We start from the raw sequence: 27271 nt of genomic DNA on the forward strand, positions 1-27271 counted from the left end.
GACCCTCTGTGCTTGCAGTCTCCTTTAAGCCCCAGCAGAGCTATCACCTCTGTGGCCTAGCGCTTGAGGCTCAGGGCTTGGGGAGCTATTGGCTATCCAGGGAGTCCACACCTGCCATCTGACATACTCACTTGTTCTTTCTTTAAAATCCCAGCAATTTCATTTGAATTTAACCTGAAGTTGGGGTGACAGCCTACTCGGTTGCCCACCCAGCCTGATGGGCACACGTCATGGTGTGGAGCCCGCAGCTTCGGACTGGCTGGAGTGAGAGCCACAGGAGAGGGCACGGCCGCCTGAACCAACTGCACCCAGATCAAGAGATGCAGGTCCTATCCCTGTGGGTGGGAGGGAGCCACCCCAGCTGCCGGCAGCACCTGCAGTTCTTACCAAGGCCAGACTCCTGGGGACCCTGGGCCCCCTGGGTGTCACATGTCACAGAGCAGGACCCCTCCCAAGTCTCCCTTCACTCTTTCTTCCTCTTCTATGTGGAAGAGGACCTGAGGCCACCAGCCCAGACAACACCATCCTCACCTGAGTGCCTGCCCCACCTGGCGCTGTCCTCCTGTGCTCAGGCTCAGGCCACAAGCCCTGAATCCACAGTCGGATGGAGCTTTCAAAACCATCTGATTATATTCTCCCTTTGGTGGTCTCACTGTCTCAGGGGACAAAGTCCACTCTCTCTTTCTCTGTCCGGGGCCCTTTGTGCTCCTGCCTCACGGGCCTCTTTCCTCCCCAGCCCACACCTGGGCTCCTCCATTGCCTCAGACGCATGCTGCTGTCTGGTCTCCAGGCCTCTGCCCCTGCTGGGCTCTCTGCCTGAAAGCCCCCTGCTGCATGGTCTACAGCAATGCCTTACTCTTCTGGGGCCAGCTGAGATGCTACCTTTGGGGGTGGGAGGGGTCTTCCTTGACTCACCCAGGGCTGCCTGGGACCCCCAAACCCTCTCTACTCTGCGCTGTCATCCAGGCAGGAACTGAGGCTGTTTAATACCTGGATCCCAAAAGCAGAATTCCACTGGGACTGTCTGGCTGAGCCGAGGGCCTGACTGAGGAAGAATGAGCCTTGCTGTGTCCAGGCTGAGAGGCTGCGAAGGCGGAGCGGCTGGGGTTGTCTGCCCCCTGCCCTCCCAGGTGCACTGTCACACCATGTTGTTAGGAGTCCGGCATGGCCGGGCCCTGGCTGTCCTGATGACTCTGGAGAAAGGATTTGGGAGGAGAGGGTGTTCTGTTCACACCTTGCTGCCCTCCCAGCAGAACTGGCCTGTGGCCATGGAGTGGCCATAGCTGCATCATGGGTCAGAGGTAAATGCAGCCTCGCTTCTTAAAAGGATTCCAGAGAGCGGCATATGTAGGTTCCCAGGCTAGGGGTCGAATCGGAGCTGTAGCCGCTGGCCTACGCCAGAGACACAGCAATGCCAGATCCAAGCCATGATCTGCGACCTACACCATAGCTCACGGCAATGCCAGATCCTTAACCCACTGAGCGAGGCCAGGGATTGAACCTGCAGCCTCATGGTTCCTAGTTGGATTTGTTTCCGCTGAGCCACGATGGGAACTCTCAGAGAGAAATTCTTAACCCTTCTGTCCTGTGTGGCTCATCCTCAACACTGGCTGATCAGGGTGGGATCTGCTGTTAGCTGAGATGGGGCTTTTGAGGGGAGGGTGTCCCTCTTCAGCTGCCCTGGGTCCTCCTTGCTCCTGCTGTGGCCCCAGAAACCCTTCCAGGCAATTCCCTTCCCAGCTCAGCCTGCAGTGGGGGCGAGTGGTGGGTCTGACCTTTCTGCCTCCCCCAGGCTGCACAGAGGAATGTTTCTTGTCCCAATTCAGGCATTGATGGGATGGAGGTGGCAGGCAGTCCAGAGGGCCGACGGGCAGAGGTGGCCACCACGGCGATCCTCCAAGATGTGGTAGCCCCGAGTGCCCCAGCCCTTCCTGCCCGCCATCCTGGCCCTTCACAGCTCCTCTGGATCCCTTGTCCACCTGTCTCCCGTCCTGCAGTTCCCTGGCCAGAAGGAGCCTCCAGGTGCTGCCCACCTGCCCTGCTCCCGCACGAGGTCCCTGCATCTACCCACAGAAGCTGCTGGCACAGTTGACACAAAAGGGATTGCCACCAATGGAGCCGATTTCTAAAGCTCTTTGGTTAATTATTTTGTTTCAGTGAAATGAAAGGAGGGTAAACAAACAACAACACATTAATTAGTCTGATCTACACTTTCCCCACAAAAGAGGAGAGCGAAGTTAAACAGTGGAGGGTGGCAGCCTCTCAGAGAAGCAGAGGGTCCTCGGAGGGCTGGCAGGGCGGGGGGAGCGGTGCACAGCCGCCCAGCCTGCGCCCCCTGCCCCAGCGCCTTCTCGCCCAGCCCAGGTCTGCCTCCCAGGGGAGACCACCTGCCTCCCCTGACCCCAGTTCTCTGCTTCCGTGTCCAGGGGCTGGCACCTTTGCCATGAAGTCCACCATGGGCATTTCTGATGGGGCTGACAGGTCCCTGAAAGGCCGTGTGTGCTAAGCTGTTGCCGGTCAACTCTGCAGGCTGGATTGCTCTCCCATGTCCCTGTTTTACTGACTGATTTTTATTTGTTTTATTTTTTTTTGCCATACCCACGGCATGTGGAAGGCACCAAACTTGCACCAGAGCAGTGAGCCAAGCCACTGCGGTGACAACACTGGATCCTTAACCCACAGCGCCACAAGAGAATGCCTCAGGTTCCTATTTTATTTTTTATTTTCTGTTTATTTATTCACTTATTTTGTCTTTTCTAGGGTTGTACCTGTGGCATATGGAGGTTCCCAGGCTAGGGGTCTAATTGGAACTGTGGCTGCCGGCCTATACCACAGCTCAGGCCAACGCCGGATCCTTAACCCACTGAGCAAGGCCAGGGATCCAACCCGCAGCCTCATTGGTTCCTAGTCGGATTCATTAACCACTGAGCCATGACGGGAACTCCTCAGGTTCCTGTTTTAAAGCTGACAGCCAACCTGGGGCTTATCTCCATTGCGAATCCTGGTGTGTGGCTTCCAGGGTTGCTTGGGATGACTTCTGCCCCAATACCATGGTCTCCAGAGCTGTTCCAGAGTCCCAGACACCCTCAGGTCCTCACGGTCACTCCTGAGCCCTGGGGTCAGTGTGGGGATCTACGCAGTGCCCAAGAGAGGGCTTCTGGAAGTAAATCCTCTGTCATTACCAGGTGCGGTGAGACCCCATCTCTCCGCTGCAGTGTTCAATGCTCAGCTTGGGCTCATGGGGCGGGCTGACCTGAATGAAATTCTGGCGCTGGAGTCAGGCTCATTGAGCCTCTGTCTCATTATCTACGACATGGAGTAGCAAAACCTGTCCCCAGGATTGTCACGAGGATTAAAGGGGGCCAGGCTGCTAACCTGGCTGCCCCATTTTCTCCCCTACCTCCCCTGCTCTTAGCAGGACCTCCCTGACCACTCTTCCCCTGAGGTTGGGCCCTAGGTACCCTGTTTGCTCTTCCCGACCTGGAAACTTGGTGGAGTTCGAAGACAGGACAGGCTGGTTCTCTGTGCTGTTCTGAGGGCAGCCTGAGCCAACCCACTGAACCTCTAGGCCCCTGACTGACCTGCAGGGCCTCCAGACCTTCAGAGATGCCGCCACACTGTTTAGGTCGGACCTGCCGGCTTTCACCGACTTGTTCTTCTCCCTGAAGTGAGGGCTGGACTGGGTCTGACTGTGACAAGGACCCTGGGCCATGGAGCCAGGATGGAGAGAAGAGCAGAGAGCTCCACGGTTTGCAGGTTGACCCGGGTGAGAGGTTTGGGAGCCCAGATGACCCTAAGTCCAGACAGGAGAGGAAGAGGTGGCCGGTCAGGTCCTGAGTAGGACCTGAAAAGTCACAGGTGCAGCCACTCCCAGGTAGGCAATGCCTGGGGCATTGACAGCAAGCAGCTCACACCAACATGTCAACACTGAGACTGCTGGTCATTAACCTGTGACCTGCAGCCACCACAGCATGGGAAGGGGGACTCCGACTGCTCATAGGCCTGAGCCAAATCAGAGTCACTGTCCTGAGGGCTCTGGGGTGGACTAATTCACCATCCCCCAGGAGGGCATTCTCAGGAGTAGGGCCTGGCCAGGCCTCGTCCTGTTGGGATGTTGAAGATGCTGGGTAGAGAGATGGGTCCTCAGCAGCCCTCATGGGTGACCAGTGGACGGGATCTCTGCTATTGGATGCCAGGTAACACGGGCAGTGAGACAGCCATTCCACTTCCATCTCCCTGGGAAGCAGACCTGGCCTGTGTGCTGGTCCCCAAGATGAGCCTCAGAGGCCCAAAGGGTCCAACCTAGGGGTGCTGACTTTGACTTTGAATTTATCCTGCAGTGTGAAAGTGAGTAAGCCGGACCAGTTCTGCTGGCCAAGGCAAGCCCCTGTGAGGAAGCCCATGTTTTTTGGGATCTCTGAGTCTTGCCTGGGGAACTTCTGGGAAGTTGATGAGGATCAGGCGTGGCCCTGTATTGGGCCGGGAGGGAACTGACCCTCCCTCACCCATTCCATCTGGTTCTCATGCCTGCTGAGCCCTTTCTTCCCAGCATCAGGGCTGGGAGTCCTGGAGCAGAGGGACTGCCTTGCGTCTTCTTTGTGTCCAAAGGCTCATGTCTAGCAGGACCCAAGCCCCAGGCTCCTGTAGGAAAGCCGGAGAGGACTGCTCCAGTCCAGTTACCCGCATGTGCTCACATTGCTGGCAGCAGTGAGATCGAGCCAGCCCATTTCTGCCTGGATGCCTGCTGGGGAGGGGTTGGCATGGCAACACGAGCTCTGAGCTGCTGAAACTTGGAGTCAACTCATAGCTGGGAGGACAGAAAGAACGATGGGATAGGATGCCTTTCTGTGTGATGTAGATCAGACAAACCCAGGCTAATCCCGAAAGCTACATCCCAGAAGCAGAACGGGGGTCTTGGGTCTGGCACGAACACGTGTGCTGTAATGACAACTCCCAACCATGTACCTGTGCCAGGTAAATGCCTATTCACCCTTCTAAATCCAAAGCACCTGCCTCCCCTTCCTTGAAGCCCTCCCCAGCCTCCTTACCCCTTCCTACTCTCCCTCCCCTGCATAGCCCCAACTGTCCCTCTAAGCAGGTACATGCTTGTTTGCACATCAGCATCCCGCCCCCCCAAACCCCCGAGCCCAGGACCTCCCAGTGGCATCTCAAGCACCAACACAGGCCCAAATCCTAGCCTGCTCCAGCTCTCTGACTGCAGCAGACTTGCTTTTGTCTGTCCCACACCAGGCCAATTGGCACCACAGCCTCTAGACCCTAAGCTAAATGGTCACATGACCCTAGCTCTCCCTGGATCCCTTAGAAAGACAGCTGCATTTTCTCTGAGATGGAAGCTTCTGGAGCCTTCCTGGAGAGTGAATCCGGTTCAGAGAAAAATGGATCTTAGAGCTGGAAGGAAAAAGGACAAGTCCTGGTGACATCTTTGAGCTCCAATTTCCCTATGCCTGAGCCCAACACAAGCCCCAGAGTTTCTAATTAATGAGTTGAAAAAATACCCTTTTCTTTCTCTAGACACTTTGAGTTGAGTTTCTGTCACTTGCCACCAAAAGGATCCTGTCTAATATGTATGTGCTACTTGGTCTTTCTAAAACTTAATTCTTAGCAGTTTCTCCCATGCAAACCCCCTGTGGCACCCCCTGGTCTGACCACTGGGCAGAGGGGGGGCCTCCCTTCCAAGTCCTCAAAGGTCCTGGCAAGACCCGGTGCCTGTGGTTTGTGCCCATGAGCATTCCTCGGGCTCAGGGGACAACAGGGCGGATGCTACAAGCACAAACTCTGGTGTCAGGCATGCCGGGTTCAGATCCTCTTGCTGGAGGTGCTTAACTGACTCTGAGCTATAGTTTCCTCATCTGTTAAGCACACATAGTAAGAAGATCTCAGGGTAGTTGGACATGGTGGATGGACAGCACTTAGCACGGTGCCTGCCACATCTCTAGTACAGTCAGTCCTCTCTATCTGTGGATGTGGAACCTGCATACATGGATGGCTGACCCTGAGGGATTAGAGCATCTCTGGATTTGGGTATCTGCGGGAGCTTCTGGAACCAATCCCCCATGGATACCGAGGGATGACTGTAATATTTTTATTACTACTTCACTTTTAGTTTCCTTGCTGCAAGGATCATCGAGATACAGCTGGAGGCTTCAAAGTTTCCTTCTTATGTGCTTGGTTGCTTGACAGAGAGGGTGCCCTGCTCTCCCAGATGAGGGGCAGGGATGGTGCTGGGGACACCAGGGCCTCTGCCTCCAGGTAGGACTGTCTGTTGCAGCTCCTTGTGTGAGCCAAGTCTGCAGAAGCCAGATGCAGGCAGAGGGGCCATAAAATTTTCAAAAAGAAACTTGCCATGAGAGCTATTAATGTGTCACGTGGTTTCTGAGAATAGGAACAGGCTGCAAGCAGCTCTGTGGCACTCCTTCAATCAGCCAGCCTCGGCATTTCCACCTCAGAACTCAGAAAACACAGATGGAGTTGATTCTCACATGACTGAAAAGCTATTCTCAAGCCAGGTCGGAGGTATGTGTGCCAGGGTGCCCCAACCATTCTAGTGTTTAAAATTGCAGTACCCCTGGGTTCAGGACCTTGTGCTGCAGGGATGTGTGGCACTTGCTCTGGTAGCATGGGTCCCATCACCAGAGGGGGCTGAGTTTGAGGAGCTGGCCACCCTATTCTCTATGGCGTCCCATTCCAGAATCATCTATGGGTGACCAAAAAGAGGGCCATTAAGGAGAATGCTGGGTGGTGGCTGATACCTAAATCCATGTCTGGGCCATCCTGAGCTGCTTCTTCTCTCACTTCCGTGTACCCTCGCATTAGTCTCAAGAACCTGCCTACAGCCAGATCTGTCTGCCGAGAGTCTGCTGGAAGCCGAGTCCCACAGGGCTGTAGCCTGTCTTGTGTGCTCATGACGGCCGAGGCCACGGTGGGGGATGCTGAGAGGTGAGGGCTTCCTCTGAGATGAAAATCAGGTCTGAGATCGCTCTATTCAGAGAGTCTGCTCCGCTTGGCTTTGATAGGACAGCTCCAGGGCCGCACCTTAAGCAAGGCCCAAATCAGGAGAGCACGTGCCAGTAGGTGAGCGTTTAGATGCGCTTGAGCCTCCTACCTCAAGAGCACTGAGCCTGCCCAGGCGCTGAGGTTTGTGCCTGAGCCTCGCCTGGCAAATAGCCAGAAGCCAGGGATCCCGGAACTCCCCAGCCTCAGGTGAGCCCGGGTGTCGGCTGTGTGACTGGCTGAATGCCAGCCCCCCAGCAAGCTCCCTGCTGGCCAGAGCCACCTCTACCCTCAGAAGAATCCCTCCTCAGGGAAGGGGCACCAGGAGGAATCTCCTTTCTCTCAGACTCTGCCTTTGAGGCTTCTGTCCCAGCAAAGTCCCTGCTTTCCTGACATGAGGGCTGATATTATTAATGGTTCATGAGCCGAACAAGGCTTGGAACATTCTTTGCTTGAGAAGAAATGACAACATACTTTCTGTGGGAGTAGAACTTTAAATACAAGTCCACACAAATGGTAGGATTTATGCAGACTCAGTGTTCAGCTGTGTTTCAAGCACAGCCTTTCCTCCTGGAATGGATTGGCCGGCTGAGCAGCGTGTAGGCATTTCAAGGCACCAGAGAGCACAGATGAAGACAACAAGCCTCCCTAAAGCGGAACAGACTTGCTAAAATTCTTCCGAAGGGAATCATTTCACATTCAGCCTCAAGTTTTCTATGCAAAGAACATTTAACAAACTGAGTCCTAGAGGAGAATTTATGCAGAGATTAAAAAGCAAATCAGAGTGGATGAGTAAATAAAATCAGGCGTCAGCATCTCACCAACTTTCCCTGTTAGCCCTGGGCAGCTGGGCCTGAGGGCTGCATTTCTGGACCCAAACTGGATCTCACTCACCACTGAGGGCCAAGGCCCTTGTCCTGGGCCCTTTTGGAGACCTTGGACCCCAGGCCACCGCTATCCTCAGGTCCTCCCTCTGTACATGGCACCACAGGAGCCCTTGCCTCCAAGAGAACCAGCCAGAAGACACCCTCCCAATGAGAGCTCAGGCCAAACCATGGCCTGCTTGCTTGGGGAGGCCACTGACCTGCCCACGGGGCTGTCCTGGGCGTGCTCCAGAATGTATAACTGGGAGGGGATTGGGGGCTACTGGAGTCTGCTGCCCCCTCCCCGGGAGGTGTTGCACCTCCTGCCCCTTGCAGTTGGGTCAGATCGTGTGACCCTCTCTGATCCATGAACTCTGAGTGAAAGTGATGTGTGTCACTCCTGGGCCAGAGTTCTTAACAGCCAGTGTGACACCTCTCAGGGTGCTTTCCCTCTGCCACTTCGACCTGGGTCCTGGGCTGAGGAGACCTGGAGCAGGGCCCGCACTGATCCACACATAGTACAAATGAGAAGGAAACCTATCCTAACCAATAGAGGAAGGCTTCTGATTTGGCCTTTAATCAGCCTGATTGCCAAAAACAAGCCTTATTGATTGACTGCACCTAGTTTCCCAGGAATACAGACATCTGCCCTATAGACTGGACTCTATTCAAGTTCTTCATTTTAAATTGTAATAATGGGAGTTCCTGTTGTGGCTCAGCGTGTTAAGAAGCTGACATAGGAGTTCCTGTTGTGGTGCAGCGGAAACAAATACAACTAGGAACTATGAGCTTGCGGGTTCGATCCCTGGCCTTGCTCAGTGGGTTAAGGATCTGACATTGCTGTGAGCTGTGGTGTAGGTTACAGACGTGGCTGAGATCTGGCGTTGCTATGGCTGTGGCGTAGGCTGGCAGCTGTAGCTCCAATTCGACCCCTAGCCTGGGAACCTCCATATGCTGCGGGTGCAGCCCTAAAAAGCCAACAACAACAACAACAAAAAATGGTGATAAGGACGTTCTTCTGCCCTGAATCCAAACCAGGTAGGATGCTTACTCCTTCCCGTGCTGTCAATATATGGACTTAAAAGTAGATTCCTGCTTTGTGGCTGTGGTCCACAGGACTCTGAGGCATCAGGGAGCTTGAGCTTTTAATTTTCAGTGAAAACTGTTTCTGCTCAGAGAAGAAGGCTGTGGCTGGTGATATAGGTAGCAAAATAAATCCATAGACAAGGGGAAGTAAATCCATCGGAAACTTCTGCCAGGGATCAGTGTATGGGGTTGATCCCCGGTCCAAGCAGGGCCTGCAGGGGATGGGAGGAGGGCGTGTCCAGATGAGGCCAACAGCTCGTGCTTGAGGCTCAGGTCAGAGCTGAGGGGCCGGGCGTGGTCAGACGCTGCCAGGTCGCACTGGCTGACGGGGCGGGCACCTGTCATGGCTGGGGAGGGGGCAGGACAGCAGCTGTCAGCCCTTCCTGTGAGTCTGGCACAGCACTGTGACTGCTCGGGGTATTTCACAGAAAGGACCCAAGAATTTCTGGGGGCAGAGCCTTTCTTTCTAGGTATGTATATTTGGTTTTTTAATTTGTTTTTATGGCTACACCCATGGCATGTGGAAGTTCCCAGGCCAGGGATTGAATCTGAGCCTCAGCTGTGACCTATGCTGCAGCTACGGCAATGCTGGATCCTTGAATCCACTGCATCAGATCGGGGATCGAACTCAAACCTCCTCAGTGACCCAAGCTGCTGCAGTCATATTCTTAACCTACTATGCCACAGCGGGGACTCCTCTGGGTGTGTATATTTGAGTGTGGGGGTGTCCCCCTAGATGGTAGGGAGGCAGGAAAGTGATAGGTGGTGGGTGGAACAAGCAGTGAGCAAAGGAGGGAGGTAAGGTGGGGTGTCAGAGCCGAGAGTAGCTCGAGGGAGGCAGAGCTGCCAGGATGTCCCGCCTGCCAGCCTTCACCCTCGATGATCACTCCAGCCCAGGCTGCAGCCCAGGAGGACATACTGCTCTCCACCTTCCCCTAAAAGTTCATCTTTCCTCTTCCTCTGCTTCCCCAACACCAGCTCTGTCTCCTGAGTAGTCCTAGGACCCTGGGCCTCCTCCCTACCCACCTCCTCTCTCCAGCTCACGGTTCTGCCTCCCTAACCCTTTGCATCCATTCCCATGATCGTGTTCGGTTTAGGCCTCACCCTCTCCCCAGACACTGCAACAGCCACCACCCGGTCTCCCTGCAGCTGGCGGCATCTTTCTAAACTATGTACCAGACCGCATTGCTCCCCTGCTAAACTCTTCAATGGCCCTTGCTGACCCCAGGCAGGGAAGGACAGGGAAGGGCAGGTGAGGCCCAGCAGCCTGACTACCCTGTGTCCCCTCCTACTTCTGGAGTCCCGGGGCCCTGAGCTGCACGGTTCCCACCACACCCTTCTAGCCCTCCATGTCTTGCTGAGGCTGTTTCCTTGTAGCCCTCATCAGTGCCAAGGAATGAGGCCTCAGCAGAGGTGCTCAGGGTTTGGAAGTCACAGTGATGGTCTCCTCACCAAACCCCAGCCAGTCCCCTACTCAGTGGCCCCAGGGATAACTAGAGATCTTTGGCCCAGCTCAAATGGGCCATTTCTCTCTTGACAGCTGGCAGCTTCTCTGCATTTACTGCACAGTTGCCGTTGGCACACCAGAAAGGTGACCAGCCTCCCACACTTTCAGATCTACCACATTAGACACAGTACTGAGAGAGAGAAGACTTGAGGATTGTTGGTAAATCCCATCCCTCGAAACAAAGGGAGGGTGTGGCCCTATGGGTTGTCTGCAGAACCAGGGACCCTGCCCGCATGGTGGTACCAGCGGCCTTGGAGCTCACCCACCATTTCAACTTCCAGTCCTGAGAAATGCAGGTTCTTTTCTCCCCTTGCAGGCACTCAGTATTTTATCCCATCACCTGACACTACCTCTGTGTTGGGCACGTAGTAGACAGATCATAGGAACCCCTGATGACTGATTGACAGGTACAGACCTGGAGTCCAGCCAGGGTGGCTTCAGCAATCCAGCTCATCTGGGGCCTGAGGCCCACTCAGGACCTCAAACTCATTCCCTTCCTCTCCCTTTCCCTGCGAGGTGGGGTGTAGCTACGAGCCAGTCCATAGCGAAGACATGAGGGAGACTAGAAATGAGCCTCAGAAAGGCAGAACCAACAGATCCCCTTGTTAGGACATCTGAGCAGATGTTGCACAGCACACATATCCCAGAACGTGCTCTTGACGCTGACAGTGCTTTCGCACTGTAGACCCCTCAAGCGGAGACCACTGCCCCATTTATAGAAGAGAAAACCGATACTCAGAAAAGTAAATGACCATCCTTGAAAGGTGTAGCCTGGACTCCAGACCCCAATTTCCCTCCCTCTCTGTATTTCTCACCAAGGTTGAATACAAATGATATGCAAATGTATTCAAAATATGCGAATGAGTACCATCCAGCACCAAGCCCCCTACGTCCAGGACAAGTTCCCCACATTATCCCCCTCATCCTCCTGTTCTTCCTGCTCATTTTTCACCAAACAAGATCCTTACCCCTTTTTTCCCCCAGTCTCTCTGCAGGTTACGTTTATCATCTACCCCCTCTGAGCCCTTAGTGAAGACCCTTCCTCCCTCCCTGTGCACTGCTAGCCTTATCCAGCTCCGCGTTTGTTTTTCCATCCTGTCACTATCACCTTGGACCCCCAAGTCTCCCTACCTCCAGTCAAGTGACCCCCCCAGAAACCATGAAAATACCTTATTTTGCCAATATTTGGGAGAGGGCAAGTTCTTATAAGGATCTTGCTCTCCTGGCTCCGGGACTGAGGTTCCTGACTGAAGGATCACTGTGTTTCTGGCTTCTACTTTTTGGGGTTTTTTTGTCTTTTGTCTTTTTTAGGGCTGCACCCTTGGCATATGGAGGTTCCCAGGCTAGGGGTCTAATTGGAGCTGTAGCCGCTGGCCTATACCACAGCCACAGCAACACCAGATCCAAGCCGCATCTGCGACCTACCCCATGGCTCATGGCAACGCCAGATCCTTAACCCACTGAGCAAGGCCAGGGATTGAACCTGTGGCCTTATGGATGCTAGTCAGGTTCATTAAGCACTGAGCCACGATGGGAACTCCACTGGCTTCTACTTTTATTCCAGTAGTTTGAATTATTTCTCTGGAATGAGTTCAAGATTAAAATTGTGAGATAAACTTTAAAGCTTCTGATCTTATTGCCAAACTGCTCTCCACCAAGGCTGTTTGAGAGTGCCTGTTTCATAGCATCCTTACCAGCTCCGAATTTAGCATTAAAATTGTTTTTTCTTTGTAGGGCCGCACCTCTGGCATATGGAAGTTCCCAGGCTAGGAGTCAAATCAGAGCCGCAGCTGCCGGCCTCTGCCTCAGCCGCAGCAACCCTGGGATCCGAGCTGCATCTGGGACCTATACTTCAGCTTGCATCAACACCAGATCTTTAACCCACTGAGAGAGGGCAGGGATCAAACTTGCATTCTCACCAACACTGTATCAAGTCCTTAACCTGCTGAGACACAAGGGGAACTCCCTAAAATTTTTAAAATAGTTTAATGGGTAATAGTATCGGATTACATTGTCTGGGATGTTTAAATTGTGTTCCTTCACTTTTGTGAAGTGCTACCTCCATTCTTTTCCTACTTATTGAAGGCGTTTGCATTTTCTTCCTAGATTTGGGTGTGCCAGATATACCCCTTCTGCTGGCATTGAACTACATGAAGGCAGGTTCAGATTAGGACCAAACTGCCTGCCCAGATTGCTTACCCTAGAGCAGTGTTCTCAAACTTTTCAACCAAGCAGCAGAACCTTTTCTCAGACAATCTCACACAATACCTCTCTATGTGAAACATTAATAAGTAGCCTATGAGGACATGCTTGGCATGCACCCCCCCCTTCTATTTATTTGTTTGCTTATTGTCTTTTTAGGGCTACACCTGCCGCATGCGGAGGTTCCCAGGCTAGGGGTCAAATCGGAGCTAAAGCCGCAGGTCTATGTCGCAGCCAGATCCAAGCTGAGACTGTGGCCTACACCACTGCTCAAGGGCAGGGATCGAACCCGAGTCCTCATGGATACTAGCTGGGTTGGTTAACTGCAGAGGCACGATGGAACTCCAGCCCACCATTCGCAAAGTCCTGCTCTTACCTGAGGAAGTGCCGCTGGGATCTTCTTGTCCTTCTGGCTGAAGAGGGAGCACTCACTGCGGAGTCAAGGACCTGAAAGGAGATGAACGGTTCACAGGTGTCCGGAACTCCACAGTCACCGAGCAGCCAGGTGCCAGTGAGCCAGGTACAAAGACCGAGGGGCCGCACCTGTGCCAGAGGCACCGCCACACCCTCCACGTCGCCAAGGAGAGGGTGTGGGCCCAGCTGTCCCCACGGAGTTCAGCTGGGTAGGGGAGTGGGGGGGCGCGTTTGTGGGACAGACCTAGACAAGTCCGAGGGTAGGAGGGCTGACACGTGAGGAAGACTCCGGGTGAGAGGCAAGATGCTTCCATGTGGACAGCTGGACCCAGGCCAGGCAGGAGCTTCGAGGGGTATGGGGCGGGCAGAGGCGAATTCAGAGCTCTGGCTGCCTTAGCCCGGGTTTAATCTGACCAGCACATCCAGAACAATGGGCGCTCTCCCCAGGAGCTTTGTGTCATCTCAGCCTCATAAAGTTACCTGGAGGTGGGGGCAAAGCTGAACCCAGACCCGGAAAGGACTGGGGCTGGAGGTGGGGTAGGGGGAGGAAGCCGAGCTGAGAGGGAGAATTGAGGGGCAAGGTAGGCAGACCGGCGGAGGGGAGGCTCATTGGGGGCCCTTGGTGAACCGCAAGGGGTGTTCGGAAGGGGCGTTTGGGAGGGCACTTGTATGAGCCGAGACCTTCGGAAACGAAGCCACCGGTTCCTGTAATCCTTGCTGGCCCACTCGGAGGATCGGCTGGCCCGGACACTCACTCCCCACTGGGGGTTCTTAGGCCAGGTCTCACCATCGGGCCCCGCCGCTGCCTCAGGTTGCTGGACCCGCCCTGATTTCTGTTCTGGGCCGCTGAGCCTCGGGCACTGCCTTGACGTTCCGGCCCCGCCTCCTGAAACCTGGTCCCCCGGGCAGCTCTCTGGCCGCGCCCCCTGGCCTCAGGCAAAGTCCGCGCTCTTTTGTCCCGCCCTCCAATCTCAAGTCCCACCCCCCGACTTTCCAGCTGAAGCCTGGGTTATTGGCCCGAATCCCTGGAATCAGGCCCAGGAAGTTCAGCTCCCCCCCCCCCCCCCCCCACCGTGGCCCTGTGCAGAGCTCTTTGGTACTTTACCCTCTGGAGCCAGTTCTGCTGCCCGGACCAAAGCCCTCTTACCCCCTCACATCCCTGGCATGCAACCATTGCTCCCCGGGGGCCCTTGGGACCAGTCGCCTGCTTTATATACACTTATTTTTGCCAATTACCCAAACTGTTTCGGAAGATCTGAAATTTGAGTCCCAAGCCCTTTGACCCCAAGCCAAAGATACTGCAGAAGAGCTGGAAGGAGTGTCTCCTCACTTGGGAAACAGTTGGCACCCTCCCGATTAGGAAGCCACTAGAAAAGCTCCAGTGAGACAAGGGTTCTAGTCAGCTGAAAGGTCTTGGGCAAGTCATTTAACTTCTGAGCCTCAGATGCCCCCTCTGCTGTAACACTGAGTGTCACTACAGGGTTTTAGATGGCCATGGCCAGGACCAAGTGAGCATAGGAACTTGACATCACCAGATCAGAGTGGGAAGAAGGAAGCCAGAGCCCCAGGTCCTTGCTCCACATGCTCTGCATGAGGGGACCTTGTTTCCATGGGGACACCTGGCTTATTTCCTCTGAGTTAAGCACCTGGCAGGTATTCTTCCTCATCCATAGTCTGGGGAGTCCAACCTGCCGAGAGGTTAGAGGGTGGCCTGTGCTGGGAACGCCTGCCTCCTGATCCTCAGTAAGAAGACAACCTGCATTCACCTCTGTCCTTTACTCTCTTGCCGGGCTGACCTGCCCCTAGACCACAGGCTGACAAGAATCTGGAAGTGGACACAAAAGAGGCAGGCCCCTCTGGTGGGCTCTCAGTCCGTTCCCAGAGCAGTGAGAAGCTTGCGCCTCATATCTCAGTGGGGAATTCGCCAAGGAGTCTTCATCCTCAGATGTCCCCCAAACTATCCCCCACAGGCTTCATAGCCTCTCTCCAACTACCAAGTTCCTCCCCCAAACTCCCTGTGTGTGTGTGTGTGTGTGTTTTCAAAATAGAATTAAATGACAGGAACTAACTATTTAGGAGGAGTTCCTGAGGGGAAATGGAAACTCTGCAACCTCAAGATTGCAGGACCTTTCCATTTCTCAAAAGAAAAGAAAAACATGTCAGATCATTGATATTCTGAGCCAGAACTCGTTATCCTCTCCTCTGTCCTTTAGCAAACTACAGCCTTTCTCCCTCTTTGAAAATAAGATCACATCAAGCCAGGGATTAGAAATGGGAAAAATTCAATCAGAGCCTCCCTTTGCCAGTCACAATCTCAGTATACTCCCAGGCGAGCAGAATCAGCTCCCACTACAACCCAGCTCAGCATCATCATTCAAAACGCACCGGTAGGAAATGGTGAAACAGAAGGACCTTTCATCCCGAGTGAGCGAGGCCTGCAGCACTGCTTTCCTAGCTCTGGAAGCTGGCAGCGTCTGGGGCCAGTGGATTTGGGGCCTGTTGCTTAAATAGGCAGTGGGAGGGGGGCAGGGCGGGCCTGGGGAGCGGGCATGGAAAGTGGGCCATTTACCCAACACAGCAAGGCAGTGTCTGTGGAGCCAGCAGTGGTCCTAAGCACTCACTTGCCTGCTTGTCCACCATGAGCCTCCAGCCCACGGGCCCCTAGACCACAGACCAGCGCCTGGAATGACCCTGATGGACGTGCAGCTCTAAGTGCGACCATGTGCCTGGACGCACGGAGCTTGGTCCAGGTTCTGGATGCCTTTCCTTGTCCTGAGACACAGCCTGGGCAGCAGAACTAGCTGTGGCATTGAATGGACCTGCTCCCTAGACCAGTAAGTAGTGGCCTCAAGCAGGGGATCTCTCCAAGCCTCAGTTTCTACTTTCTTGAAATGAGGCTAGTAACACCTCACAGGCCCAGAAATACTTGCAAAGGGCTGGGTACTTGGGAGGTTGACTTACTTATCCACATGTTGTTGCTAGGTTCAGTTACCTTTGACAAGATTCAAGCCCAGAGAGGTTTGGTAACATACAGAAAGACACACAGCCCTCCAGTTGAGGGTCAGATTTCATGCAGCTGAGAGTCCAGGGTCAGACTTCATGCAGACCTGAAACTAAGTTGGGTTGGCAAAAGCCCCTTGAGGTGAGGGTGGGGAGCAGCTGATGATCTCAGGGAAGGGTCTCGACTGAACTTTGGTGAAGGAGTTACCCCTAGAACCCCAAAACCAAGGCAAGGGAAGAGACATGGCTGGACAGGCAAGCTGAGAATTGGCCTGCACTTGGTTGGGACCTTAGGGGTTGTGCCTAGAGTAACTACTAGAGATGGCTGGTGAGAGGAGCTGCTCCTACCTCCCTGCCAACTTATATACTGAAGCCCTCATTGCCCCGGTGTGGCTGTATTACGTCTATCGAAGTAATTTAGGTTACCTGAGGTCATAAGGGTGGGCTCTGATCCAATATTAGTGTCCTTCGAAGAAAGACCTCAGAGGAAGTTCCATGTAGCACAGTGGATTAAAAGGATCTGGCTTTGCTGTGGCTGTGCCACAGGTCACAACTGTGCCTCAGGTTCCATCCAGGCCTGGGAACTTCCATATGCTGCGGGTGCAGGCAAAAAAAAAAGACATCAGAGAACTCCTACTACTTCGCACATGCGTCGAGGAAAGGCCATGTGAGGACTGCAAGCCAGGAAGAGAGGCCGCAGTAGAAAATGAATCACCCAAAACAGTGATCTTGGACTTCTAGCTTCCAGAACTGTGAGAAAATTAATTTCTGTTGTTTAATCCAGCCCGTCTGTGATATTTATTATGGCAGCCCTAGCGGACTAACACGAACGGATGGGGTTGAGGGGTGGCTGGGAAATGTGGAAAAGGACAAATAATGCTTTCAGAGGTTTGCGGTTCTTGCTTGGAGTGGGGGAAGGCTGGGGGCTGGGCTGGGGGGCAGGGGAAATGAGACATTTGCATGACTGTGTCCAGGTGACAGCAGGATATTTAGACCAGAGAAGAGGTCTGGGCTGGAACAGGATTTGGGAATTATTATGAATGACTAAATTCTGTCAGTTGGCTTCTTTTTTTTTTTTTTTTTCAGTTGACCATTCTAATTCCAGTATCTTTTATGTCAGCTTTTATCTTTTATATTTTATGAAAAATCAGACACTCTCCTTTGCTTTTAAAAAGTGTAATTGTGAACAAATCCTCCCCAATTTTTTTTTTTTTTTTTTTTTTTTTTGGTCTTTTGTCTTTTTAGGTCTGCACCCATGGTATATGGAGGTTCCAAGCTAGGGGTCAAATCTGAGCTACAGCTGTCAGCCTACATCAAAGCCACAGCAACACCAGATCCAAGCCTCCTTTGTGACCTGCACCATAGCTCGTAGCAATGACGGATCCTTAACCCCTGAGCAAGGCCAGGGATTTAACCCGTGTCTAGGGATTGAACTAGTCAGGTTCATTAACCACTGAGCCACGGCGGGAACTCCTCCACAGTTTTTAAATGTCTTTGCTTTCTTCTGCTTACACAAAGCAAGTCTTGTTTAGGAGCAAACTGATGTCTGTTTAGAATTGCACATTTTTTCCTGGGGTTTATCTTCAGTCTCGTGATGTCAATTCTCTTGTCATTCTTGTCATTCCAATTTCAAAAGAACCTATCTTCCTTCACTTCATCTTGCCAGATAATTTATCATTCAAAAATTTAACTAGAAAATGTTTACTTCTTTCCCTGAGAGTCAAACTTGAAAGGCACAGTTTGTGTACTTTAGTTCTATGCCGAGTTGTTTTTCATCTCTGGAAACTTTTCTTGTGTTATTTTTTTCCTAGATGTTTTCTTCATCATATACCTCCCTCCAGTTTCAGGGCTGTGACACTGTTCCCCATTTTCCCAGTCAGTTATTTGAGCCTCTGTTTGTTTTCTGTGTCTCCATTTCTGGTTGGATGTTTTTATTTTATTCTCAGCATCACTGATTCATTTATTCTATTGTTTCAGTTATGCAAACTACTAGATTCAGATGTTTTTCAGTTCTTTTATAGTCATGGAATTACAGCTGTCTTTTGGTGGTGGTGGTTCTGAACTGGGCCTGCTAGTCATTTATTTCTTTCAAAGTAGTTATTACTCAGTTCACCTTACTTGTTCCTGAGGTTTTGCAGATTTCATCATCTAAAAAAACAAATTAATTGACTTTTTCAAGGGCCTACTGTGTGCTCACTAAGGTGGCAGCTTCCCTTCTAAGTTTTATGCAGGAGAATTCTGCAGTTAGGGCTGCTTTGAGGGAGGTTCTGATGAATTAAGATTTATTTCATCTTGATCTAGAAGAGATTCAAGGCGACTTAAACTGTGTTCTATGTGCACTGTAATAGACTTTTTTTAAAAGTAGTGAGAGAATTAGGGCTAAGGGAAAATGAAGGTAGAAAAAACACAAAGCAGCCAAGCAGAGATGGTAAGACTGGGTGAGTGAGGGGAGGGCCTCTTGGTTCTCATGGTGACTTCAAGTGGGCACAGAGGGGATGTGTTTTATGGCTGAAACCTGTCCTTTAAAATTTTTGTTGGTGGTGTTGAAACAACCCTTTAAGTTTTTGTTTGTTTGTTTAGACCCTTTAAGTTCTTACTTGAATGGTGGCAGCGCAGAAGGTGTAGCTTACTCTGCAGGCCCCCAGGGTGGGAATCACTTTTTAGTTTTGTTCCCAACAGGGTGGAATTGCAAAGAAACATAGGTGAGATACACGCTCACATGATGTGTGGGTGGCTGCATGTAAACACTGGAACAGTGGCCTCCTGCTCGGCTTCCAAAAGTCAGTATTGATTGAGCAACTAATTAACTGTGTTTTTCTTGTGCTCAGAATCCAGTAGATTTGGGGTGATTAGTGTCATCTGGGTGAGAGGAAGCCTTCTCGGGGGCTCTCTGTTCCCATAGAGTGGCCTCATTTCACACCTCTCAGGAAACAGTTTTCCGAGTGACAGATTGATTGGTGTATGGGTGGTTACCAAAAAAAATATATTCTATTTTATTAGCCGTTTGTCTTGCAAAATGAAATCATTAAAAAAAAAAAAACTTTATCAAAATGTCATCATCCTGGGTTTGAAGAATGTGCCCTCTGGCTTTGAGGGAAGGTCTGCAGATCCCACAGGTAAAAAGCTGCCTGCTTTTTTTTTTTTAAAAAACACATCAAGATTCATGCACACTAATTATTTTTGCTTTTCTATTTGAGGGAGAAATAGAAAATATTCCACTTAATTTTTTAGATTAAAAACAAGGAATAGGGAGTTCCTGTCATGGCTCAGTGGTTAACGAATCTGACTAGAAACCATGAGGTTGAAGGTTCGATCCCTGGCCTTGCTCAGTGGGTTAAGGATCCAGCGTTGCCATTAGCTGTGGTCTAGGTCGCAGACACGCCTTGGATCCCCTGTTGCTGTGGCTCTGGCGTAGGCTAGCGGCTACAGCTCCGATTTGACCCCTAGCCTGGCAACCTCCATATGCCGTGGAAGCGGCCCCAGAAATGGCAAAAAGACAAAAAAAAAAAAAAAAAAAAAGGAAATATATTAAAAAATTAAAAAGTATTTGGTTTCCTATTGGTGGCAGGTAAAGAGAGAAAGACAGAGAGGAGACTGAAAGCAGTGAAGGGAAGGCAGGGGCCAGAGACCTGTCCCAGGGACCAGCCCTGCCCTCCCTGCTCCAGCTCCCATGCTTTGCAAGCCTGGGCCCCTTTGATCATTTGGGAAGAGCTCTGTCCTTGGCCCCTTCCTCACCCTCAACCTGTCCTGTCTAGAGCTAGTCACTCCTAGCTCTTTGGCCCATTTCCAGTCCTTGTGTTACAGGCTTCAAGTCCCCTCGAGATTAAGCCCGAAAGCCTCTGGACAAGTCTTATTGCGATGCCCCCTCCCCCACCTTGAGCAGCCTGGTTTGCCCCCTCCCTGGGAGGAAAGGAATGTCGCCCATTCCTCAGCCCACCTCTATATAACCTGTTCCCCATGCAAATAGAGGTACCCTGCACAAGCCCAATCAGAAGATCAAATATGCCCCATTCAGAGATCAGACAACACTCAACCCTTACCCAAGGCTTCGGGGGCTGGGGCAGGAGAAATTGGGTCCCTACTTGAGTTCGCAGCGCGGGGATATAAGAACAATTATAAAGTGAGACAGGCCCTCTTTTACTTGCTGGGCGGGAGAGAGGAAACAATGCAATTCTGTCATTCTGGAACAAATTCTATCACTTGCTCCCTGCCTTCCCTGCCATCATCTCCCTTCAGGCCTCCTCATTTCTTGCCTGCAGGGTTGCCTGCAGGGACCAAGCCTGCATGTAGCCCCTTCCCTCATTCTCCACGTCCCAGCCCGTGATCCCTGCCACAAGCAGTGTGAGTTCATCCTGCCCTTGTCCAGCATTGCCAGACCTCTCTCTACGCACAGAACAAATCCACCAGTGTTGCCTGGCTTAGGGGCCCTTGGTGATGGGGCTCTGCCCTTCTCAGCCTCACTTCTGCCTTTTTCTTTCTCCCAGTGATTCATTCTGGTAGCCCCAGTCTCTAGCTTTTCTCTTTCCTGGAACATGCCATGCTCTTTCACGCCTCCGTGCCTTTGCACACGCTGTCCCCTGTGCCTGGAACACCCTGGCACCCAGCCTCTGAGGCTCAGCTCTACAGCTGTCAAGCCCCTCCCTCCACATGCACACCCACTGGGGTTTGTATTGGCAGCCCAGAGCTCCCTGAGTGCCCAGCACAGAGCCTAGGCCCTGAGAGGAACTCAAGGAACCTTGGTTGAATTAATACAATGGTTTCTAGCCAGGCCAACGTCAGTCACCAAAAGGTTCGGTTCCCTCTGTACGTACCAAGTGGCATGGCAGCAACTGTGGGAAAACGGCTCCCAACTGTTTGAACTAGTGCATCAATTAGGCTGCCTTGTATAAAGGGAGGTAGGCAAAAATGTAGCCTTAAAGTTTAAAAGACTTGTGTGAACTCGCATGTGTGTGGTGATAGCGCCTGCAGCATCAACATTTTGGGACACACAGTGTATGTCAGAAGTTGTGCTAAGGTTGTTGCATGCAAGGATTAATCTCTTGTTTAATTCTCTGAACAGCTTGGGGAGGTTGGGTATTATTGTTCCCACACTCGGAGAGGGAAACTGAGGCTCGAGGAGAGTAAGTGACTTGTCTGAGTCACACAGCTAGAGAGTGGCAGAACCACACTCTGGGGGGAAGACTTATCCATGGCCCTATCCTGGCTAGGGTTTTGACCCTTGAGGGCTCCCTAATGATCGGGAGGCACCCATAGGCCGGGGGGCGGGGAGGCTTGTAGCCACCCCTCTCCCCTCTTTGCTGCCACCTTCCTCTGTCCCAGAGGGACTTGAAGTGGATGTTGCCACTATTTGTCCTTAGCACCAGAGTGCCAGCTGGTGTCCAAGGACTGTTGTCGTGGACCTAGAGCTGGTGAGGCTTGGAAGGTGTGAACCAGCAGGAGCAGGTAGAGCTACTGTGATCACCTCTGGGGGTGTTGGGGGGACACCCTGGCCAAGTCTGTTTTCTCTCACCTGGTCCTTCAGCCTTGCCCCCACCATCCATTCTCCACGCAGAAGCCAACATGATCTTTCTCTGAGCAAACCTGAGCACCTTCCAAGCTTAAAACGCCTTCATTGCCCCCAGAATAGAAGGCATGCCCTGAGCCACCATACCATGCTTTGCCAGTCTTATCCTGTTTCCTCCGTGGTCCCGGTCTCTTTCAGGGTGGGCCTTTGTTCCCTCATACTGTGCCCTCCCGCTGGATACCTCCTCCCCCGACCGCCTCGCCGCCTTGCCTGGCTGGCTACTCCTCAGCTTCAGGTCTCAGCTGAAAAGTCTCTTCCTCCAGGAAGCTGACCCCGTATCCCCTGGCGTTCAGTATTAGGGCTTCCTGCAGGGAAGGTGAGCCCTGGAGGGGCCGGGGCCTGGGTCACCTGCCTTTGGACAAGGCCATGAGGTCTGACAGCCAGGAGGAGCAACACAGCCCACGCGCGCCCCTTGCACGGGAGGCTCTGGCTCTGGTTCCGGGGTGTTGGGAGGAGGACTGTCCAAGGTGCCTGACACGGGCAGGGCTGCGGCCACCCGCCCCCTGGCCCCTGAGCTGAAGCCTCAGCTGGGGACGCCCGTTCTCAGGGAGGGCAGGTGGAGGGAAAAGGGGGTCAAGGACAGAACTTTGGGCCTCATCCCATTTTTGGCTGGGTGAGGAAAGAGGAGCCAAAAAGAGCATTTGGGAAAAGGTGGAAAAATGCAGAAAAGGTGGCTAAAATATAGCACTGTTTTTATTTAGTGCTCAGATATTCTTACGTTTTTTTCTGTTTCACTTAGAATAGCTGGAACAGGAGGGCCCTACGTGGCAGTCCCTGGGATGAGAAAACTGTGTGTCAAAGCTGCTGCCGATTCCCTCTCTATTTTTACCTTTCTGACACTACTCCTTTGAGTCCCAGGAGGCGTCCTGGCCTGAGGTGGCCTGAGCCGGCGTCTCTGAGGCAGATGTGGCCAGCCCTCACCTCGTTGTCCAGAAACCACCAAAAAGCCGTTTATTCACTGCTTTTAACCAGAAATAAATGCATGAGACAGATGTTCTCAGGCAATCTTGAGGGATGTGAACACGAAATCACCCCATAAATTACTTTTGTTGCCTTTCCTCAGTTCAAAGTTGGTTTTTTGTTCGCATTGATTACATTAAAATTGGGCAGTAATTAATGTTCTCCAAATAGAACGTCCGTATCCCCACGCTTAGAAAGAAAAACCACCCAGGAAAGAAAATCGTGGACCTATGCGAAACGGCCCTGCATCAGCCTGTCCTTCCTGGGCCTCGCGGGGAGCGCCTGCCAAGAGGGATTTGCGGCAGAGCCCACGCGGCCAGCCGCCGGTCTGCGGTGGCTTCACCCTGTCCCTCCACTCCAGGGCAAGGAAGCCTTTGACATCCATGGCCAGAAGCTCTGGGGGTTCGCCAGCCCCTAATTACATTGCTTTTTTAGAAATGCTGATAAACACTCCCTCTGTTGATTCAAACGTTTTTAAAGCACTGAGCCTGTAGCTCTTGGCTCTGAACAAAGCAAATCCTCCAAGCCTCCCTGGGCAGGAGAGGGGCTTCTCCTGAGCCTCCTCCAGCTCTCGCTTCTCATTTAAATACTGAAGGAAGAAAGCCGTCTTTCTGGGTGGGGGTGGGGAGAGGATGCTTCAGGATTCAAAATCAGGCCTGCGTGAGGCCCCTTCTGGCCTCTTACTGCTGGGCTCCTACTCTGGGTGCAGGGTGTGTGTCGGGAGGTGAGGGGGGAGGGGCCCCCATCCAGCTCCTGCTGCCCCGTGGCCTGCTGCCCCCCTGCACATCTGTCACCACCTTGCTTCATTTGTGAGTATTGGTCCCTGGCCCCCTAGGCCTTGGATGTAAACAGGACAACACCAGTGTCCTCCCGCTCCCTTCCCCCCAATACGGCTGCTAGGTGGGATGGAGGGGAGGGCAGTGGAAGGGACCCCTTCTAGTCCCATGGGGTCCAGGATAGCTAAGTGTTATCTATCCCATTTTGGAGACAGGCACATACTAGATCCCTCCTGGTCCAGGCTCGCCCAAAGGTAGCCGACTGCCATGTAGGGGGAGGATGGTGGTCCCTGTTCCCCCTGGATGACTCAGCCCACTCACCTGCTTCTTGCCCAGACCACCAGGTTCCCTGTCCTCACTGATTAGAAGACTTGGCCAGCAGCCAGGTATCGACATGGCTTCTGCAATGACCACGTCCAGAGAGCAGTGCTTTGTTACAAATGCAGCACATCAGTGACGCCCATGGCACCTTGAAACCCTTGGCTCCACGGGACTGAGACCAGGTTCCTGGCATCATCACATCTGTCCAGTCTACACCACAGCAGCACAACTACTGCTGTTGTCACTGTTTTACTGATAAGGACACTGAGGTCTGGAGAGGTGAGGCCAGGAGAGGTAAGGCTGCCCAAGATCACAGGGGGGAATTTGGGATTTGAACCCAGGTCCATCTGATTCTGAAACCAGAGTTCTTCTCAATCTACCCTGTCACAGAGCCTCCTGCTCCCACTTCCTGCTTTTGGCAAATGGCCTCTGGAGGGAGCCACCCTCAAATATAAGCATCACAGGCAATGTGGTCCTGGGCAAGAGTCGAGGGCTCTGTGGACATACTGGCAGCTGTGGTGCTTCTTGTCAAGTCTTGCCCAGCTCTGGGTGTCCCTTCGTTGGGGACCTTTGGTGTGGCCCATCTGGGCTATAATTTTTTTTTTTTCTTTTGTCTTTTTAGGGCCGCACCCAAGGCATACAGAGGTTCCCAGGCTAGGGGTTGAAATGGAGCTGTAGCTGGATCTGAGTCGCGTCTGTGACCTACACCACAGCTCATGGCAATGACGGACCATTAACCCACTGAGTGAGGCCAGGGATCAAACCTGTATCCTCATGGGTACAAGTCAGACCCACTTCTCCTGAGCCACAATGGGAACTCCTGGGCTGTAATTTTAAGAGGCAATTATGGGAGTTCCCATCGTGGCTCAGCAATTAACAAACCCAACTAGTATCCACGAGGACTCGGGTTCAATCCCTGGCCTCGCTCAGGCGGTTAAGGGTCCGGCATTGCCGTGAGCTGTGGTGTAGGCTGGTAGCTGTAGGTCCAATTCTACCCCTAGCCTGGGAACCTCCATATGCCGCAAGTGCAGCCCTAAAAAGACAAAAAAAAAAAAAAAAAAAAAAAAAAAAAGAAGCAATTGTGTATCAGCTTGGTGACCATCAGGCTCTCCTGCTTCATCCCAGGAAATGGACCTAACCCCGTTGCAGTGTAAATCAGATATAATCAGCTCCTAATTCAATACAGTGGCTCTATCAACATTTATCAAGATATAGAAGCTGGTCCAGGAGTTCTCTTATGGTGCAGCAGGTTAAGGATCCAGCATTGTCACTGCAGCAGCTTAGGTAACTGCTGTGGTGTGGGTTCAAGCCACACCACAGCAGAAACTTCCGCATGCTGTGGGCACAGCCAAAAAAATAAAAAAAAAAGAAGCTGGTTCAATGAGTTAGACAACCATGATGGTTGGATTAGACTCAAACAAGCACCAACCAGTACTTTCTGACAGCTTAAAAAAAATTAAATGGAAGAGACAAACTTTTTCAGTATTGTGCATTATGGCTACACACAATCATGTGTCCCAGACATAGATGGGGGCAACTTTCAGACCAGCGCTGTGCACATCCACAGCCTCATCCCATCGCAGCCACGCCTTTCAAGTCCTGACGAAGGTGCCTAGATGCCTGGAGCACTGTGCTGTTCAAAACCAAAGCTGGGAGACCAACCAGTAGGTGGGGCTGGCCCTTCCTTCCCGTTCTGTGACTGAGGATCATAAAACTCTCAGCCACTGAGCTCACATACCTGGCAAACGTGTGACCAGCTCTGAGGGGGGAGAATTTCTCCTCAAACTGGTGGTTCGGGAGTCGCATAGGCCAAACAATAATCAGATTATTGGGGATTGTGACTGGATCTCTCTTTTCCTTCCTTCCTTCCTCCCTCCCTCCCTCTCTCTCTCTCTCTCTTTCTTTCTCTCTCTCTCTCTCTCTCTTTCTCCCTCCCTCCCTCCCCTCCTTTCTCCCTCCCTCCCTCCCTTCCTTTCTTTTCCTTTTTAGGGCCATGTCTGTGGCATATGAACGTTCCCTGGCTAGGGGTTGAATTGGACTTGCCTCTGCACAGCCATAGCATCGTGGGATCTGAGCTGCATCTGTGACCTATGCCACAGCTTGTGGCAATGCCAGATCCTTAACCCACTGCGTGAGGCCAGAGATCGAACCTGCGTCCTCATGGATACTAATCTGGTTCTTTATCTGCTGAGATATGATGGGAACTCCTGAAACTGTTACTTTCAGATTGGATTGAAATTTCTGTCCCCGCTTCTTTCCTGACTGCCAGCCCAGCTGACCAGTGATCCCAGGCTTCTCTGCAAACTCATGGAGATGGTGGCCACTGAGAGCCGACAACATTCCATAGACTCCTACCCCAGCCTCCTTGAGCAGCATGGGCCTGCCTTCTAGAACTCTCTGCAAGCTCTGATACCCCCTCACCCACACCAGGGCTGGCTGGTGACCTTCATCTGATCCATCAAGTCCCTCCTTATGACTGTTGCTTCCGCAGCTCCTCTCACAGTCGGCGAGGTCTGACTCCTGTAACCCGTCCCTTATTCCATCGTGCTTAGAAGTGATTCTGCCTCCCTGAATGATATAGCACCCCACCTCTCCAGGCCTCAGTTTCTCTCCCACATAAAATGGGGATGGGGTGAGATATACCAGCCCCAGGAAGGGGCTGCCTCCAGGTGCTAAGGGTTGTGAGCCTGGGATTGATTCTGGCAGGTATGTTTTCATACTCAGAGGACAAGCTTTAGGCCAGAATCGTGACTCAGTCGGGCTTTTCATCTTGGCACCAGTGGTAGGAGCCCCACAGAGCAGGGCCCATGTGAGGTCAGCAGACATATTTATGCTGGTGGTGGAAGGCAGGGGGCATCCTTCTGATGGTCTGATGGGTCTATGACACGGTGGGTGCTGGACTGAGTGGTTAAAGCCTTTCCTGGTGAGATGCTGCTCTCTCAGTCCAGAACGCAACTCCAGATGGCCACCTCATTCCCCTGGGAAGCCAGTGTGAGCTGAGTTAGAAGGCTTCTGGGAAGATGCCGAGAAGAGCAAGAATGTCTCCTTGGGACCAAGACCTGCTCTGCTGACTTGCTGGTGAGAAGGCTTTGTTCCTGGAATGGTGATGAGCTAATCTTGCCTCTTCGAGTCTGAAGAGGAGTTTGTAGCCACTGTATCAGGGTGCAGCACACAGAATGCATTGCCACCTCTGGTCCAGGGTCTTCGCTCCTCTGAACACTTCGCCGTCCACACGGCTCAAATACTTTATGCGGTCCCTGCTCAAATACCACCCCCTCGGCATAACCTTTACCATCCTGTATAAAATAATATCCTTTCCATCACCCTGTATCCCCTTGCCTTGCTCCATATTCCTTCCCCAAGTATCACCATACTTCGCACAGTACGCATTTCTATGTTGTCTTGCCTCCTCCGCCAGGAGGTAAAGCCCATGAAGGCAGGGACTGTGTCTGTCTTGTTCCCTGTTGATCACCCAGAACAGCACCCAGCTCATAGCAGACACCAGTGCAAATTGGCGGCAGGTCAGGTGTAAAAAGTGTCCTGACTTCACCTCAACCTCTGTCTTCAT

General features: G+C 52.4%; 1 protein-coding gene across 4 annotated transcripts in view; it reads right to left on the reverse strand.

Annotated features, from left to right (window-relative positions):
* The window catches only part of SMPD3 (sphingomyelin phosphodiesterase 3), an 87426-nt gene that overhangs the window by 16492 nt on the left and 43663 nt on the right, over positions 1-27271 (reverse strand). The window contains exons 1-2 of one of the 4 annotated variants that reach the window (XM_021094149.2): positions 15469-15565; positions 13046-13116 (exon numbers count right to left, since the gene is read on the reverse strand). The gene's annotated coding sequence lies outside the window, so the exon portion shown is untranslated. Of the gene's footprint in view, positions 1-13045; positions 13117-13764; positions 13924-15468; positions 15566-27271 lie in introns of those variants that run through there. The other 3 variants (XM_021094150.2, XM_021094148.2, XM_005655777.4) reach the window with 3 other exon arrangements.

Source organism: Sus scrofa, chromosome 6, assembly GCF_054392235.1.
Source record: "Sus scrofa isolate SSC_HxYL_T2T_F1_AM1 chromosome 6, Sscrofa_HxYL_maternal_Yorkshire_Landrace_v2.0, whole genome shotgun sequence".
Taxonomy (NCBI): domain Eukaryota; kingdom Metazoa; phylum Chordata; class Mammalia; order Artiodactyla; family Suidae; genus Sus; species Sus scrofa.